Below are 19,992 nucleotides of genomic sequence, written 5' to 3'. Positions count from 1 at the left end.
GTGGAGGCAAACAATGGCAGAGACCAGGAAAGTGTTAAATGAATGCGATGAAAGGAGGGAGGAATGCGATGCTGAGTCTAAGGGGGGGGCGCAAACTGATATGCCCAGGCATCTGGTGGAGCTGCAAGAAAGGCAGCAGGAGCACAGACCGCCACTGCAGCCCCTGTATAACTGCCCGCCCTCCTCCCCAAGCTCCATATCCTCCTCCAAGAATGCGGGGGTGCGGGAGGCTACATGCACCCAGCCACTCCACCCCAGAGGACTGCCCAAGCAACAGAAGGCTGGTATTCAATAAGTTTTGAACTGTAGTGTGGCCTTGTCCTTCCCTCCTCCCCTCATCCACTATCCCACCCTGTGCTTCCCTCCTCACCCACACTTCCCGGGCTACCTTGTGAGTTTCCCCCTATTTGTGTGATGAATTAATAAAGAATTCATGATTTTGAAACAATAATGATGTTATTGCCTCTGCAAGCGGTGATCGAAGGGCGGAGAGCAGTTGGCTTACAGGGAATTAGAGTCAACCAAAGGGGTGGGTTTTCATCAAGGAGAAACAAACAGAACAAACTGAACTGTCATACCATAGCCTGGCCAGTCATGAAACTGGTTTTAAAAGCTACTCTGATGCGCAGGGCACCCAGCTGTGCTCTTCTAATTGCCCTGGTGTCTGGCTGTGCGTAATCGGCTGCCAGGCGATTTGCCTCAGCCTCCCACCCCGCCATAAACATCTCCCGCTTACTCTCACAGATATTGTGGAGCACACAGCAAGCAGCAATAACAATGGGTATACTGGTTTCGCTGAGGTCTTACCTAGTTAGTAAACTGCGCCAGCATGCTTTTAAATGTCAAAATGCACATTCTACCACCATTCTGCACTTGCTCAGCCTATGGTTGAACTTGTCCTTACTACTGTCAAGGGTACCTGTGTACGGTTTCATGAGCCATGGCATTAAGGTTAGGCTGGGTCCCCAATGATAACTGTAGGCATTTCAACACCCCCAATGGTAATTTTCTGGTCTGGGAAATAAGTTCCTTCTTGCAGCTGTTCAAACAGACCAGAGTTCCTGAAGATGTGAGCATCATGCACCTTATCCAGCCATCCCACATTGATGTTGGTGAAATGTCCCTTGTGATCCACCAGTGCTTGCAGCACCATTGCAGTGGTTTACGTACTGGCTGCCAAGGTGGTCCGGTCCCAAGATAGGGATATGCGTTCCGTCTCTCACCCCACCACAGTTAGGGAACCCCATTGCAGTAAAACCATTCACTATGACCTGCACATTTCCCAGAGTCACTACCCTTGATAGCAGCAGCTCAATGATTGCATTGGCTACTTGGATCACAGCAGCCCCCACAGTAGATTTACCCACTCCAAAATGATTCCTGACTGACCGGTAGCTGTCTGACATTGCAAGCTTCCAGAGGGCTATCACCACTCACTTGTGAACTGTGAGGGCTGCTCTCATCTTGGTATTCTTGTGCTTCAGGGCGGGGGAAAGCAAGTCACAAAGTTCAATGAAAGTGCCCTTATGCATGCGAAAGTTTTGCAGGCACTAAATCATAGCAGCCCTGCAACACTATGCGGTCCCACCAGTCTGTGCTTGTTTCCTGGCCCCAGAATCAGCATTCCACGGGATGAACCTGCCCCGTTACCACCACGATGTCCAAATTACCAGGGCCCATGCTTTGAGAGAAGTCTGTGTCCATGTCTTCATCACTATCATGATTGCGCTGTCGTTGCCTCCTTGCCTGCTTTTGAAGGTTCTGCACATACTGCAGCAGTGGTGAGTTGAGCGGGCTCCATGCTTGCTAGGGTATGGCGTCTGCAGGAGAACAGAGTTGCAGCAGAAGCAGTGGCTGACGACAGATGCCATGAGAATAGATATTTATACAGAACAATGAGAGGACCTGCGAGGTGGATTCATGGCACCAGGAGAGCAGAGCTGCAGCGGAAGCGATGGAGGATGATGTTTAGCATCGCGCACATTTCCCAAGGAAGAACACAAGTATCCGGGAGCACATGACAGACAACATGGAGAAATTCGCTATTGAGACAAGAGCAGCAGAGCAAAGTTGCAGCAGAAGCAGTGGATGATGAAGACGGTTAGCAGTTCTACTGCACCATCTGCTGACAGCAGTATGGTGTCTGCACGGAAAAAAGGCGCAAAACGATTGTCTGCCATTGCTTTCACGGAGGTAGAGGCTACTGACGATATGTACCCCAAACCGCCCATGACAATGTTTTTGCCCCATCAGGCATTGGGAGCTCAACCCAGAATTCCAATGGGCAGGGAGACTGTGGGAACTGTGGGATAGCTACCCACAGTGCAACACTCCAAAAGTTGATGCTAGCCACGGTACTGTGGACACACTCTGTCTACTTAATTCACTTAGCTTGGACATACACAATTGACTGTATACAATTGATTTCTAAAAATTGACTTCTATAAGATCGACCTAATTTTGTAGTGTAGACATACCCTCAGTGACAGCCTGTTTATGCACGAGGGAGTGGCCAACCCTCCCTGATCAGCCGATGAGGCAATGCACGATTTTATTATATCCCATTGCCCCATCACAGAATGGTCAATGGAAAATCATCAGTGACAAATGTGAACAACCAAAGCCACTTGGTGGTAAAAAAGAAACATTGTAACAGATGGGATGATTCCTGTCTATGAACAAAGATAAACGACTGTTTCAGTATAACAGAGTCAGGAGAGACACTCTGTATCCATTCTCTGAGGAAATATCTTGTAGAGTAGGGATATTTTTCATGAAAGATTGGATTCTGATTCCTCTGAAGCCAGCCAGCTCTGCAACAGACTTAACTTTGGAGGAAAAACCTACTTCATTAGGTAAGACAGGTAACTATTAAGAAGTGTAGACCCTAGTTTGTGTTTTATGATTTTGTTTTGTATTGTAGCCTTTTGCTTCCACCACTTTGGAATTTCTATTCTGTTTTAAATAAGCCTTCTGTTATTTCATTGTAAGTGATGCATGTAATAGAGGGGAGTGGTTTAAAGTAAAACTGGTAAACTGGGGTACACTGCTCCTTTTGCGACAGAGGATCTGGGATTTCTGTGAGCAACCAACGTAAGGCACTGTATATCATAGAGGAAAGCTTCAAGAGGATTTGGAGTGCACCTCTTGTTAACTGAAAGGCAAAGACAGGGCACATGTCAGTAGGGCAGGCTAATATGTAGGATTGGTTGGAGGGAGATAAGTCTTTAGCAGAGAGTTGAGAGGTATCTGCATCAAGATATTTGAAGCCATACTTTTGAGTACCAGTTTCTAGAGATAGGTTGAAAAGAGAAAAGCAGAGGGCCATGATCAAAGCTTCAGGGGGGAGAGGGGGCCCATCTACTGAAAGAGAGGTAAGAAGAGGAGGAGCCACCAAATAAGACATTGAAGACCAGAGGGGTAGGAGGAGAACCAGAAAAGGACAGAGTCACAAAGGCCAATGGAGTACAAGATTTTAACAAGGTTGATGGTGTCAAAAGTGCCAAAGGATCAAGGGAGGAGAAAATAGAAGACTTGCAAGTGGACCAGGAAGAGACCGTTTGAGACCTTTTAGTCACAGCTACTTAGGTGGAGTGGAGAGACCAGAAACCAGACTGAATGTAGTTGCAGAGTTACACAATTTCTATATAAAGATGGTTTCATTACAGTATATTCAGTCTATATAGACAGATGGTATAAATGCAGTTATTCAAACATCCAACTTAACATCTTTAACTTTCAGTTTTATTATTTCACTTTTAGGAATGATGCGATGAGAATATTTAAGAAAATAACCATGTACGAAGCAGGGGTCATCACTTACCTTCCAAGGACAAGTGATGATAACTTGGGAGATACCCTGTATTTTTTGTGGAAAAGTTAAATCATGCAAAGGCCGAGTTTAACAGAAAAATGGACTACAGATATAACTGTAGAGTGCTGACGGCAGCTACGTCCCTCACCAGCAGGAGCATGCATACTAATAATTATTTTATTAGTTATTTTATTACTTTTTTGTCAAAGCCCTGACTGGGATGATTTAGTTGGAGATTGGTCTTGCTTTGAGCAGGGGGTTGGACTAGATGACCTCCTAAGGTCCCTTCCAACCCTGATATTCTATGATTCTATGATTTTATTGTTAACTCACTTCATTTTAACACTGGCAGCAAAAAAGCTTCTGTATAAGACATTCTAAATCCATTTTCATGTTGCTTTTAATACCAGATTAAAAATGAAACCAGGACAAAATTTATATGGATTAAAACACTCCATAACCTTTGTCTGTGAAGGTACTACCAAATTAGCCCAACATTTCATGACCTCTACACAAGTCATAAATGGTAACACAATGCAATAGGAGCTTTCAAGTGACCACAATCACAGAGGTCAGCACATGCATGGTAAACAAAACACCCCACTATGCCAGGCATATAGTATACACAGAGAACAGCTGTCCATATTTTTGGGCAGAAAAAACCCTAAGAAGATAAAACTTTAAGTACATATTTTGTGACACCCTTAAAAGAACTGCTGACTTTACGAACAAAGATAACTACCACTGAGTCTCAGTTGCTGAACATACACTGTGTGTGTATGGACATCTTCAGAAGCTGCCTACTTTACACAGAAGTACGATTATTATTTTTACCTTTCACATCAAGCGCACAGTAGTCAGCATGTTTTAGAAGCCACCCATGGATAAGAAGCCTATATCAACTCTGCTGTACATACATGCCAACTATAACAAAGGTAATTTCAATTCACAGCTATTTCTATAGGCTAAAATATTTTATTCCATGAGACAAACTCACAAGAACTAACAAGCATAACTAAAAATAAATAAATACAAATTCTGGAAGCATCAGTATGATTCTTGTAACTTTTGTGCATATAAAATTCTGAAAGGAAATATGGTCTATGAATTCAGTAACAGTTCAGAGCTAGGATTTCCTGAACTCTAGTTCGAGCTCTTCCAAAGTCCACCATGTAGCCTTGAACAAATCACTTATCTTCTTTGTGTCACTTTATCTTAGATTTTTCATCTTGGTTGTCATGTCAACAATAACTAAAACCATGGTAACAATCTAACTTACCTCCCACATTGTCTATCATCTGATTACCACTGAAAACTCCATCTTGCAATACACAGGTTTGCTACCTGTTTGTCACATAGGTACTTTCTCCTTTTTCCCCACACAAGCTGAGCACAAATTTTTCACTTTCTGCTTCTCATATGCTGCCATATTGTTTCAGTGTTTGTGTTACAAACATTTGAGAGCAATGTGAAATTCAAATAAAAGTGTTGAAATGAAATTACAAAAAACATTTATGGGAATATTTGTATGCATATTAGACTTGTATAAAACTTTTAAACAAAATGTAACAGTATGGCTCTCAATTTCTTTGCAACATAGTAGTGGTTAGCCAACTACAGCATGGTGTGAGAAATTTACAATTTATGAACAAGTTCTGTATCATTGCATGTATGCCCAAGGCCCCCACAACAGGGGAAGCAAAACGACAGGCAAATGGTGGAGAGGCTATGTGAGAGTTTTTGTAAATTCACTGTTTTACAAAGATCAACTTGCCAGAACCGTGGGCTGCAATTGCGGCTACAGACCTGAGACTGTAGTAGTGACTTTTTTGATAAGAACATTAGAATATCCATACTGGGTCAGGCCAATGGTCCATCTAGTCCAGTATCCTGTCTTCTGGCGGTGGCCAGTGCCAGATGCTTCAGAGAGAATGAACAAAATGGAAATTTTGAGTGATCCATCCCCTGTTGTCCAGTCCCAGCTTCTGATAGATGAAGGTTTACGGACACATGGGACTATGTCCCTGACCATCTTAGCTATTACCCTTTGATGGAACCATCTTCCATGAACATAGGTATTTCTGTTTTGAACCCAGTTATCTTTTGGCCTTCACAGGCTGATTATGTGTGAAGAAGTGCTTCCTTTTGTTTGTTTGTTTAAAGGCTGCTGTCTATTAATTTCATTGAGTGACCGTTCATTCTTGTGTTATGTGAAGGGGTAAATAGCTCTTCCCTCGCCATTTTCTCCACACCACTCATGATTTTATAGACTTCGATCATTTCCCCTCCTCAGTCGTCTCTTTTCTGAGCTGACCAGCCTTTTTTTACAGAAGCTGTTCCATACCCCTTATAATTTTTGTTGCCTTCCTCTGTAACTTTTCCAGTTCTAAAATATCTTTCCTGAGATGGGGAAATTAGAATTGCACACAGTATTCAAGGTGTGGGTATACCATGTATTTATATAGTGGCATTATGATGTTTTCTGTGTTATCTGTCCCTTTCCTAATGGTTCCTAACTCTCTGTTAGCTATTTTGACTGCTGCTGTACACTGAAAGGATGTTTTCAGAGAACTCTCCACAATGACTTCAGGATCTCTTCCTTGAGTGATAACAGCTAATTTATTTTGTATGTTTAGTTGGGATTATTTTTTCCAATGTGCATTCCTTTATCAACATTGAATTTCATCTGCCATTTTGTTGCCCAGTCACCCAGTTTAGTGAGATCCCTTTTTATCTCTTCACAGTCAGCTTCACTCAACTATTTTGAGTAATTTAGTATCTGCAAATTTTGGCACCTCACTGCTCACCAGTTTTTCTAGATCATTTATGAATATGTTGAACAGCAGAGGCCCCAGTACAGATCCTTGGGAAATCCCACCATTTACCTCTCTCCATTGTGAAAAGTGACCATTTATTCCTACCCTTTGCTTCCTTATTTGACTTCCAATTTTTAAATGATATATTTTTGTCTTGAATGCCCTCTTTTATTCTGCTGTTTAGCCACAGTGGCGTTTTTTTAATTCTTACTTTTTTTATTATTTGGGCTATACATTTAATTTGAGCCTTTGTTATAGTGTTTTTAAATAATCTCCATGCAGTTTACAGCTATGTCACTCTTGTGACTGTTTTTTAAATTTCTGTTTAATTAGCCTCCTCATTTTGGTCCCCTTTTTGAAGTTAAATGCTACTGTGGTTGGTTTCTCTGGCATTTTCCCCCCACAAGGATGTTAAATGTAATTACATTGTGGTCACTTTTACCAAGAAGTTCAGCAATATTCTCTTAGAACAGATCCTGTGATCCATTTAGGATTAAACCAAGAATTGCCTCTCCCCTGGTGGGTTCCAGGAGAAGCTGCACGAAGTAGCAATCATTTATGGTTTCTAGAAATTTTATCTCAGCATCTCTTCCTCAGGTGACATATACCCAGTCAATATGAGCATAGTTGAAATCCCCCATTATTGTATTTTCTGCCTTCATAGCCTCTGTAATCTCCCTGAGCATTTCACAATCACTGTTACCATCCTGCTAAGTTGGTCAATAGTATATTCCTACTGCTATGCTCTTATTGTTTATGCGGGGCATTTCTATTCATATAAATTGTATGGTACAGTTTGATTCATTTACGATTTTTACTTTATTTTACACTATGCTTTCTTTCACATATAGTGCCAGTCCCCCACCAGTGCAACCTTTCCTGTCATTCCTATACATTTTGTACCCTGGTATTACTGTATCCCACTGATTATCATCATTCCACCAAGTTTCCACAATGCCTACTATATCAACATCTTCATTTAATACCAGGAATTTTAGTTCATCCATTTTAGTATTTATACTTCTAGCATTTGTATATAAGTGCTTGTACATTTTGTGAATATGGAATTGCTTGCCTTCATGGTCATTATTTAAATGAAACTCTTACATTTGACTGTTCCTGACTATCTCCGACCTGTATTTTACCAACTTCTTTCCTATCCTCTTTAGTAGGACTTCGAGATCCCCCTTTAATAAATTCATCCCTAAGGGATGTCTCTCCCCGAATCATGTGCTTCTCCACACCTGTCAGGTATCCCACTGCCCTTAGTTTAAAAAATTCTCTACAATCTTTTCAATTTTACATGTCAGCAGTCTGATCTAATTTTTGTCTAGGTGGAGCCCATCCTTCCTGTACAGGCTCCTCCTTTTCCAGAAGGTTCCTTCAGTTCCTAATAAACCTAAAACCCTCCTTCTTATACTATCATCTCATCCTCTCATTGAGACCTTTCAGTTCTGTCTGTCTTTCTGACCCACGCGTGAAACTGGAAGTATTTCCAAGAATGCTGCCATGGTGTTCTGGGACTTTAAACTCTTACTTAGTAGCCTAAATTTGGTCTCCAGGACTTCTCTCCTTCCTCTCCATGTGTTATGGGTATCTACATGTACCATGACCACTGTCTGCTCCCCAGCACTGCACGCTTGTGTCTACCTGTCTTGTGAGATATACAACCTTCTCAATTTACCATGCTGTTCTCCCTGTTATCACAAATCCAACTATCTATATTTCTAATAATTTCTGGCTGTGTTCCTTGAGCCAAATTCATAGCTTAAGGCCAGAAGGGATGACTGGAAAAAGGCTAATGTAGTGCCCATCTTTAAAAAAGGGAAGAAGGAGGATCCTGGGAACTACAGGCCAGTCAGCCTCACCTCAGTCCCTGGAAAAATCATGGAGCAGGTCCTCAAGGAATCCATTCTGAAGCATTTGGAGGAGAGGAAGGTGATCAGGACCAGTCAGCATGGATTCACCAAGGGCAAGTCATGCCTGACTAATCTAATTGCCTTCTATGACAAGATGATTCTGTGGATGAAGGGAAAGCAGTGGACGTGTTGTTCCTTGACTTTAGCAAAGCTTTTGACACTGTCTCCCACAGTATTCTTGCCAGCAAGTTAAAGAAGTATGGGCTGGATGAATGGACTATAAGGTGGATAAAAAGCTGGCTAGATTGTTGTGCTCAACGGGTAATGATCAATGGCTCCATGTCTAGTTGGCAGCCGGTATCAAGTGGAGCGCCCCTAGCGGTCCTCCAGCCGGTTTTGTTCAATATCTTCATAAATGATCTGGAGAATGCTGTGGATTGCACCCTCAGCAAATTTGCAGATGACACTAAACTGGGAGGAGAGGTAGATATGCTGGAGGGTAGGGATAGGATACAGAGGGACCTAGACAAATTGGAGGATTGGGCCAAAAGAAATCGGATGAGGTTCAACAAGGACAAGTGCAGAGTCCTGCACTTAGGACGGAAGAGTCTCATGCACTGCTACAGACTAGGGACCGAATGGCTAGGCAGCAGTTCTGCAGAAAGGGACCGAGGGGTTACAGTGGACGAGCAGCTGGATATGAGTCAACAGGGTACCGGTGTTGCCAAGAAGGCCAGTGGCATTTTGGGATGTATAAGTAGGGGCATTGCCAGCAGATCGAGGGACATGATCGTTCCCCTCTATTCGACATTGGTGAGGCCTCATCTGGAGTACTGTGTCCAGTTTTGGGCCCCACACTACAAGAAGGATGTGAAAAAATTGGAAAGAGTCCAGCGGAGGGCAACAAAAATGATTAGGGGACTGGAACACATGACTTATGAGGAGAGGCTGAGGGAACTGGGATTGTTTAGTCTGCGGAAGAGAAGAATGAGGGGGGATTTGATAGCTGCTTTCAACTACCTGAAAGGGGGTTCCAAAGAGGATGGATCTAGACTGTTCTCAGTGGTAGCAGATGACAGAATGAGGAGTAATGGTCTCAAGCTGCAGTGGGGGAGGTTTAGATTGGATATTAGGAAAAACTTTTTCACTAGGAGGGTGGTGAAACACTGAAATGTGTTACCTAGGGAGGTGGTGGAATCTCCTTCCTTAGAAGTTTTTAAGGTCAGGCTTGACAAAGCCCTGGCTGGGATGATTTAGTTGGAGATTGGTCCTGCTTTGAGCAGGGGGCTGGACTAGATGACCTCCTGAGGTCTCTTCGAACCCTGATATTCTATGATTCTATGATATGACCTGTGTCCTCTTGTGTGAATAAACATAATATCAACACTGGGTCACATTCCACTTCATCATACCCTTGTATATCCTGAGTAAATCTATTGACTTCAGTGACATTACTTTGTATTTACATGGCTTTCAGATCAGATTTTGGCCCATGTAGTCAACTCTACCATTGTGGTCCTAAAAAACTGCAAAGTTTGCACCTACAATATGCAAAACACGCTTCAGAGAGTATTGTGATCAGCACATTTTCCATGGTGCTTGATGTTGAGAGCTTAGCAACTGTTTGTTTGATTATTTCAAAGAATGTTGTTGTGGACTAGTCAGTATTGCTGGGGTGAATTAATGTTGGCTGTAGTACACCAGATGTTAGAGATAAGTTAAAATACTACTTAATTCATAGAAGCCATTGCAGAAAACCAAAATCTAACAAAAGTCTACAAGATAGCACCCAGCTTAAATTGCTTCTAGGAGAAAGAAGTTTTGAATTTGCCTTGATTCCAACTTGTAAATCTGCTCTGGTACTATATTTCCTAAATTGGAAAAGTTTTTCTTTCCTATATTTTTTCTGATACAGTATACTCTACAAATTTCACAGTAATGTATATTTTCTCTTATCATTACTCTTGGAAATATTAATATAAATATCAGATACATTCTTAGAAATATTTACTTTTGAAGAGTGAAACTTAAAATTTCTTTGCGGGTGGAGGGTTGCTTTAAATATATTTTGAAGAACTGTTTATTCCTTTCAGACATTTGTGAACACTGAAGCTACTTAATTTATCCCTGAACAGTAATAGTCCCACTTGTCTTTAAGAAAATAATTTAATTTTATTAGACCTTTAATGAGCAATGTATATTTGATTGTTTTTAGAGTCTGCAGACCAATGTAGATAGGAAAACACAACTAAGCAAATTAAGGAATGGATGAAAGAACATAAAATGTTAAGAAGACACGATATGAATTGCTGAGCTGCAGTCTGTTTCAACAGTTGCTATGGAAATTCTTTGTTGCTTGGTTTGTGTTGTGTGTGCAATGAGGCATTCATATGATGGAAGGGGTTACAGACAGTTGGAAAAATAAAGACGACTCAATCCTGTGGTGTGAAGATTGAGAATAATCTTCAGACTTTTGTTTAGGGTATATAGGAATTTGATATTCATGTGAGAATAATTTGTACTGTTTAAAAATGACTAATTATGCACTTCAATGAGAGTGCTAACAGAACATGATCAGGCAAAGTTTGGACAAAAAACAAGGGAGAAATACACCTCATTGCCATCAGTCCTCAGTCTTCATTGTACTCTGCCTCTCCAAAAGTCAGGGAGAACAGGGGGCTTTGCAGTGTGCCCTTAAAGCCCATGGATTCAGGCTATTTCAAACCAGATGGGGAGTAAGCTGCAAAGTCTAGGCCTCCTGAGAGAGAACCCTGCCTTAACTTTCCTTCTTTTTAAACTGAGGGGGACTTAGAGTGCTGTAATTTATGCTCATTACTTCATAAATACATCATTATCACATGGAGAGGTAGTATTCAAGTAATGGGCCCTTAAAACCATTTAGAGTGTTCTAGGTAAAAGCCAATAAACGATAAAGTTATGTTGCAGATTAACTATGGTGATCGTTGATCACATGCATGGGATTCAACGGTTTAATGCTGGTGTTAGGAAGTATTTTCTTGTTTCTTCTGGAGTATTAAGCAGAGATCTGTCCCTGGGATCAGGTGAGTGTGTCGCATACACTCAGTTGTGATTTAAGGGGGCAGATATAAGTGAAACTTGGTCCTTCCCATCATATTTTTCTGTTGCTTTTATTCAAGTGATAAACTATATATAATATAGTTCATTTGTCTCAGTAGCCATCGTATCTTCATTTGCAGAGCATAGACCTTTTCTTTTCTTTTCTTTTCTTTTCTTTTCTTTTCTTTTCTGGTGGTAACCCAAGGATTTCAACAGATGAGAATACACATCTTGCAAATACAACACTGATGAAAATCATTGTTTTAGAAAAGTTGATAAGGGAAGTTTTCTAAGGCGAGGTACACTTTAGGAAGCCAGTCCACTGGAAAAATACATTATGGAAACATTATTCAACAAGCCTACAGAGTTACTGAAATAAAGTGTGTGATAAGAAGGGAATGCAAATCAGCAAATAAAACCCAGGAGGACCTTTAATTGACTTAGAGGCAGTCGTACTTCAGGATATGTTGTATGGCTTCTTCACCATATATACTGCATCTCACAGGCTCTGATTCTTCCGCCACTGAAGTCAATGGAAAACTCCCATTGGCATCAGTGGAGCAGGATGAGGTCCATACTGTGGTATGTAAGGTAAAATGCATCTTCATTAATGCCCTATGTATCTGATATGTTCCTTTAGAATTGGCAAAGTGCCCGTGAATGCTACCTTGATTTGTGGCAACAAAGGACATACTTGTACATTTAAATATGATAGATTGACTAGGGTAACAGCTGATGCTTCCAGATAAATAGAAAGCTCTATCCACAATATTTTAAATGATCGGACAAGGACAGGGCATTCTTTGGACACTTGATTCTCACATTTCAATCAAGTTCTCAGGAAAAATTGATCACTTGCAATTGCTGCATTGTTACAGTTGTCTAGCTGAGTTTGGTTCTGCAAAGTTTTGAACTACATGGGTCTGTTGAGACACTGGGGGACTGGATTGCTCAGAAAATTGACTACCTCAGAATGTAACTGTAGAGAGGAATCATCACCGAGTGGGTCTGTTTCTAGTGGGATTCCACAGGGATTGGCTCTTGGCCCTGTGCTCTTTACCAGCTTTTTCAATGACCAGGAAGAAAACATAAAATCATCACTGATAATGTTTGCAGATGACACCAAAATTGGAGGAGTGGTAAATAATGAAGAGGACAGCTCACTGATTCAGAACTGTCTGGATTGCTTGATAAACTGCGTGTAAGCAAACAATATGCATTTTACTACAGCTAAATGTATACATCTAGGAACAAAGACTATAGTATAACATGATTTAATGGCTGGAAGTTGCAGCTATACAAATTCAGACTGGAAATTAGGCCTATATTTTTGATACTGAGGTTAACTAACCATTGGGACAACTTACAAAGGGTTGTGGTTGATTCTCCGTCACTGACCATTTTAAAACCAGGATTCAATGTTTTTCTAAAAGAAATGCTCTAGGAATTATTTTGGGGAAATTCTCTGGCCAGTGTTATACAGGACATCGGATTAGATGATCAAAATGGTGCATGTTAGCCTTGCAGCCTATGAATCTGTACTCATGTATGTGCCATCATTGCCATAGTATTGGCACATCTCAACCATGAATAGATTTCTATCTTCATGTTTGACCCCTATGAGTTGCAGAAAGTAGTACTGGAATTTTACAAATGGAAAACTGAAACATAGGGTAAATTAGTGACTTCTCCAAGGTGACACAGGAAGTGTGTGGCTGAGCTGGGAATTGAATCCACTTATTCTGAGTCCCAATCAAGTTTCCCATCTGCAAGACCAACATAGAAGAGCTAAGGGATTTGTAAGATGCAGTTAAGAGTTAAGTGATTTATAAGACCATCATTCCAATATTCTACATTAATCAAAACAATTTAAGGAGATGTATTACCAACAATCAAAACTCACTTTATTTAAAGGTCTAAATTAATGTTTTAATCTACAGGACAAATACTTCACTACTGATGAGACAATGAGGATTTTTTTAATAGATTTACTTTTTTACTGTTAAGTAATTTCTACAATTGGCTTAATACAAAGGTACTGATTGGTGTGGAGATATTGTAGCAGAATAATGTACCCAAAAAGCCAGATTAAACATATACAATTAAATCTGGTTCTGTTCTAGTTTTCATGGAAGGAAACATAAAATTGGCTTTGTAGAATTTCATCCTCTTTCTTCAGTGAGGAGTAGCTTCTGCGGCACACTTCCTTTAGAATCTGTAGATTGCTTGTGTAACATCCTCCAGGACATGAGATGGTTTGCTGATCTGTATTCTTGAGTACAAAACTTATTCTGAGTAATGGTTTATTTTGTTTCTGCCATGAATGAGATTGAAATTATTCATACCGGAAACTTTGTTTGTGTGTATGTGCTACATAAAAGCTTTTATCTCATAGATACTGAAGGAGAGCCATCAACTAAAAATATAAATTATGCTGAGAAAAAATGGACAACTTTTAATGAAATACAAGAAAACAATAGTTTCTGTTGAGATTGGTCAGCACAAGACAAAGTAGAAGTGGTTTATATCTTCAGAATCCTAAAATGAAATAATTTTCCTAACCTTGGTTTTCTGCTCTTTATTATTTTATAAATCCTAGATTTTTTCTCTCCCAGATCTTTCATAAAGTTTCAAAAAAACATAATTTTGTCTTTCAGTGATTTACATTCTCTTTTCTTAGATGGTGTGGTGGTACTGTAGAGGTAATTTCCTCCCTAACTTCATATTCCAAAACAAATATTCATAAGAGAAGCTTAGATATAATTAATACGACAATAAGTATTATAATAACTTATATAGGGTCATATTAGCTACCTCCTTCACCCTCTTCCCCACTACATACTTACTGAGTTAAATTGCATCAGTAAGCTACAGCCCATATCTTTCTAAGATGCAGTCTGAGGAATGTAACTCATGTGCCAAAGTACAAGACATTGACTTGGCTCAAGCAGGAATCTTTTCAGAAGTGTCTCATTAACAATTAGTGGCCAATATAGCAAGAGAAACCAATGTTTAGCTTACCACCTACTTGGTCAATCAGCCAGGGTGCATAAAAATAAATGATTTAAAAAAAACCCATAAAACTTGTATTTTTAAAACTAAGTACATTTTCTTTTTTTAAAATAATCCTATTTAAACTTTAACTCTAGACAACACATATACTGTCTTTATTTATACTTATTCTAATCTATTAAAATTTAAACTTTTTTTTAAAATTAAACAGTACATATTTGCTGCCAAGCTTTTAAAGAAAGTCAGACCACTGAACTGGTTGAAGATGTTGGCTAAGCACCCAGAATCAGAGTTTGTTCAAGTGCTATACCAGCTTTGATAGTTTGAGAGAGAATATTTTCTTCATTTCAGTTTATTTATCGAGTTCAGTTCAATGATTAATTAATTCAACGTCAAGAAACTGATTGGGAGTTGAAAAAGCAGAAAAGCTTGTTTTCTAACTTATGAATAAAAGCTAGGTGTGAGAGGATCAGATCTACTAGTTCTAAGGTCTTGAAGGACATGATGACCAAAAATTGAGTTCAATTCACTTCCTTTGTTTAATAAACCTGTTTGTTTTAAATGTAAAACATGTTTTGATAAACTTACTTTTTTCTTATATATCTAGCACATTTAAAGTAATTTTATTTAGCAGATAGAAATAGATTTAAATGCCTTTAGCAGCATTTTTAATCAAATTCTAATTTCCATCCAAATCGAGCTTGACACAAATCATGAGTAAAAAAAATAATCCTCTATTAAATAATAAATACATCACTCACCATTTTCTAACACAATAAATACATAAAAAATAAGAACTGAATAAATATATATTAATCTATATAATTTCTTAAATAAATGTGTTTAGATCTAGTGTATGCTCCCAGTTAGCAAAAATAAGTACCAAATTCAATGTAAAGGCTAGATCTAGCTGTATAACAATGTTTTAATTATTACCAACCAATAAAAATCAACCTTTCTTTAGGAAAATAACTCGAAAGTACAAATGCCAAACAAGATTAACATGGGTTACTTAAATCAAGTTAAATCATGATTTAAAATTTAAAACATTCCACCCTGGACTCGACACCTTTTACTTTTCTCATTGAAATGTGAAACCAGATAAAACAGGCTGGGTGAAATTCTGTTCTAGCTCACTAGTCGTTTCACCATGGCTGGTGTGTTGGGAAGAAATTGTGTGAAACTGTGGTTTCATCTGATTTCAGCTTGAAATCTGAAAACCCTGTGCTGTTTCAGCTGAAATTTGCTTTATGGCTTTGTTGAACCTGACAACTGTGGGAAAGTTCTAGTTTTGAATCCACACAAATTGGACTAGGTGGATCAATAGAGAGTTATTTCACCCAATTTTCTGTATAAACACTTTAACAGGTCCCACATTCGAAGAAATAGGAGACAAATATGTATATTGGAAAACAAGTGAGTTCATTATCATATTTAAGTGCCAAGGACAGAAAGTGATGTGTCTACTGTATATTGACATGATAAAATTGCTTTAAAATATGTTTATACTCCAAATAGTTTGATCATTCACAGACACTTGTAATGTGACACAGTCCATTTTGAAAATTGATTAGTTACAAATGGTTTCAGATACTGCATTAAAGTTTATCAATTTTTGTAATAGTTTAAGTTTCATGAGAAGTTGTTTGCTAAATATTTTTCCTTAATTTCAACAAACACATCTCATGGGGTTTTTTTCTGCATTTTTCAATCAGCTTGATACGAACATGCCCCGCAGCCACGTGCCATTTTTGTGGGGATATTTTTAGCCGTATATTTTTTATTTTTTCTCCCTTTTCGGTATGTGAAAGGCCCCTACATACAAATAAAGAAACTGAAAAAAATAGAGTTTTTTTTCTCTGATTTTTTTATTTAAAGTAATTTTAAATGTAACTTGTGACGGTAGGGAAAAAAAAAGATCATACTGAAGTGATTTTTATGCAACAATGCCCCTTTCATCCTAAAAAAAAAAAAAAAATCCTGAAGCAAACTACGTGGTAACTACTGTATTATAAAATAAAACAAAGTCAAACAATAGCAATGTTTGGGTGCAGAGGCAGGAAGAAGCCAGTAGCACTTATATGGTTCAAACATAACTGTGTAAAAGCTGGGAGAGGTTTAACATTGTAATAATGAAAAATTCCAAATTGTACCAGGCTCAGTAATTCAAAACTTTTGATAAATGTTTCGGAGTGAATTTCAAGATGCTGCTCTTAAACCAAAGTATAAAGATCTAAATAGTTTAGCACCTGGTTACTTGATTGGAGAGCCTCTCTCCCCACACCAGTATTACCACCAACACTCTAGCTGAAGCTCACTTGGTATGAACAGGAAGTGGATGGCAGAGTTTTTTGTGGGGGATTCTCAACCTTAGAATTCATGCTACCCTCCTTAGTTTGCCAGAGCCAGAATTCATTGCTCCATCTGAGCAGGCTGCAAAACAAATCTTTCTTCGTAAGCATTTTAGGGAAATTGAATGCCATAAGTGGAGGAGTTGAGACTGAAGGATATTCCTTGAGGTTTTGTGATATAAGTGGGTAGAACGTCTTTCGTTTTTTTCTCTCTTGGAAGAATCTATATATTGGTATTTCTGTAATTGGAACTTGGAATAAAAATATTTCATTGCTATTTTAAAATTTGTTAATGATGTATTTCACATTTTGGGATCTTCCTAGAACTATGGCTAGCTCCTAGATTTAAAAAAAACTGTAGCCTCTCTAAATATCACTTCTAAACCATAAGGCTAGAGGAAGAAATGAAAATATTTGAAGGTAATGTTAATTTTACATTTTGGGAATGTTTAATTTTGTTTGGCTTGGCCACTTCTACCAGTAGAGTCCTAGTATTTATTTAGCTGAGAATGTCCATGCATTACTGTGTTGGTTGAGATCCAGAAGCATGTACTGAAATTAGGGAAACAAAAACAAACAAACAAAAAGGAAAGTTCCTTGCACTTTTATCATGCTTTTCAACTTCAAAACTAGATTTTTTTTAAATCTGCAAAGCATTTTATAAAATAATCTACACAACTCTCCTGTCAGTACAATAGGTAGGTGTAACAATCTCTGTTTTGTACGTGGAAGAAACTGAGGAAGAGAAATTGAAGTGCTGTTATGGTTATACTACCAATTGCAAAAATGGTAGCATTTTATTCAACTCATCCGCCTTCTGTTATATTCTAAATCACACCTTCTTTTTTACTGATTAAAATCAAGTTTTTATTGCTTTTATTCCTATCAGCACTGCTTAGCCAGTATCATTATGAATACTGAACTAGATATTGGATTTTATGGCTTGTGCATCATCAACTGAATTCATAGAATCGTAGTACTAGAAGGGACCTCGAGAGGTCATCTAGTCTGGTCCCTTGCACTCATGGAGGACTAAGTATTATCTAGACTATAGACATGTTAGCTAAGTTTCAAATCTTTATTACTGGTAATGTTATATATTGCATTTATGTATTATGAAGAAAAATAGAGGGGTAGTTTAAAAAAACCAAACAACAACTACACTATGAACTTTACAGGAGCGTTCTTCACATGCATTAAGCACCTTTCCACCCACAAGTTTAGAGGAAGCTTCAAGCATGTTCAAGCTATGGATTGTAAAGCAGATAGAGAGATGTAGGCAGGCATCTTACAGTGCCTGAATTTATTAAACAGAAATATGAATGTGGCTGTAAATGCAAGAAATAAACTTGTGGAAAATCAGAACTGTCAGCTCCATTTTGTGTAGTTATAAAACATACAAAGTTGTCCGAATTTTCATTTTTTATTTGCTCCCTCCCCAGTCTCATTAAATGTATATACTATGTGACTTGTGATGTTTATGGTTATTTAATATGAGATTACTGGTAGTTTTACTGGGAACCACATGCTAGTTATTTCTAAAATTGATTAAAATAACTGTTTTGGGGGATGGGATGGCTCAATAATTTGGTAATCACAATGTCACCTTCACCCCTAGGTCAGTGATTGAAATCCAGCCCAGATCTGTAGTAATCTGAACAATTACCATCAGATGGCTGTTGATGATCTATTTGGACAAGTATCCGCATCAGTAACAGAATAGTTGATATTGACAACTTTGTTGGCAATCTCAACAGAGCGGTAAGTGAATGGGCATGGTAACTTAACTTTCTCTTTACCTCTCCAAGTGGTCCTTCTAGATGTGGTATGAGACACATTGCTGAAGAATGCATGCTACCTGTCTAGTACCTTTCATGGATAACTTTGTAAATACATTTTTTTAAAAATAGTTTGCAGATGAAAGGTAGTGGATTGACTATATTGGATAAAGCCTGTTGTCTACAGGTGGAGATAAGTTGTTGGTTCTGACCTACAAAGTCCTAAATTGCCTGGGGCTGGCCTACCCAAGGGACTGCCTCTCTGTCTGGGATTGCTTTCTGTTGTTTTGTATAAGAACATTAGAAAAGTAAGAGCAGCTAGGTACAAACTGTAACCTCGAGTTTGTTTTCATGATTGTATTCCATGACTATTTTGGGTGACATTGTGACTATGAAAAGAAAAGGAGGACTTGTGGCACCTTAGAGACTAGCAAATTTATTTGAGCATAAGCTTTCGTGAGCTACAGCTCACTTCATCGGAGGCATCCAATGAAGTGAGCTGTAGCTCACGAAAGCTTATGCTTCGATGAAATGAGCTGTAGCTCACAAAAGCTTATGCTCAAATAAATTTCTTAGTCTCTAAGGTGCTACAAGTACTCCTTTTCTTTTTGCAGATACAGACTAACACGGCTGCTACTCTGAAACCTGCCGTGACTACAGAGATATTGCTGGTATTTTGTTCTCTTTTTTTTTTTTAAGACAGGGGTGTGTCTGTACAATGCATGTAAATCTTGGTATTGAGTGGAACCAGCCTTGTTGCTAATAATTTAGCGACTTATTAGAAGCTCATTTTTGCTCATCTTTGCTATAATATTACAGCTGCAGTTGTAGAAGTTGCTCCTGCCTGGGGCTAGTCTACTGCAGCTTTATCACTTGACTTTAGAGAGCTTTGGGTTTGTTTGTTTGTTTGTTTTATATGGGGGGTGAAAAGGGGGGTTATTTGTTTTTTTTGTTCCTAAATCAATTCATGCCGCTTAAGTGTATTATGTACTCCCTTTCTGCACAATTTCTCAGCTGGCTGCATAATATTATCTTAATTTTTCCTATCTATGTTCAGTGGAACCACTAAATATCAATATCAACAAAGTGAACCTACTTGCAATTTGCATGCAGATTCTTTATGAAATCCTCTCTGGTCGAGTCTTCATTTTGTCTAGTTTTTCAATAATTTATTTTGAACTACTCTGTGTTTCTTTCTCATGCCTTTATTTCTGGGGTAAATTTTCTTTCAGTCCTCTTCATACCTTCAGAATCAGATGCATTTGTAGCAAAGTGTATTTAGTA

At 38.7% G+C, this 19,992-nt stretch overlaps 1 protein-coding gene across 3 annotated transcripts in view; it reads left to right on the top strand.

The window, feature by feature from the left end:
- Positions 1-19,992, top strand: part of CTNNA2 (catenin alpha 2) — an 803,547-nt gene that overhangs the window by 58,951 nt on the left and 724,604 nt on the right. For 2 of the 3 annotated variants that reach the window (XM_048846333.2, XM_048846330.2), the window contains exon 2: positions 18,549-18,691. The exons of the other annotated variant lie outside the window; for it this stretch is intronic. The gene's annotated coding sequence lies outside the window, so the exon portion shown is untranslated. The remainder of the gene's footprint in view (positions 1-18,548; positions 18,692-19,992) is intronic. 3 annotated transcript variants of the gene reach the window in all.

This window comes from Caretta caretta, chromosome 4, assembly GCF_965140235.1.
Source record: "Caretta caretta isolate rCarCar2 chromosome 4, rCarCar1.hap1, whole genome shotgun sequence".
Taxonomy (NCBI): Eukaryota; Metazoa; Chordata; order Testudines; family Cheloniidae; genus Caretta; species Caretta caretta.
Note: the sequence above shows the minus strand (reverse complement) of the source record. Positions and strands in the feature narration are given on the sequence as shown.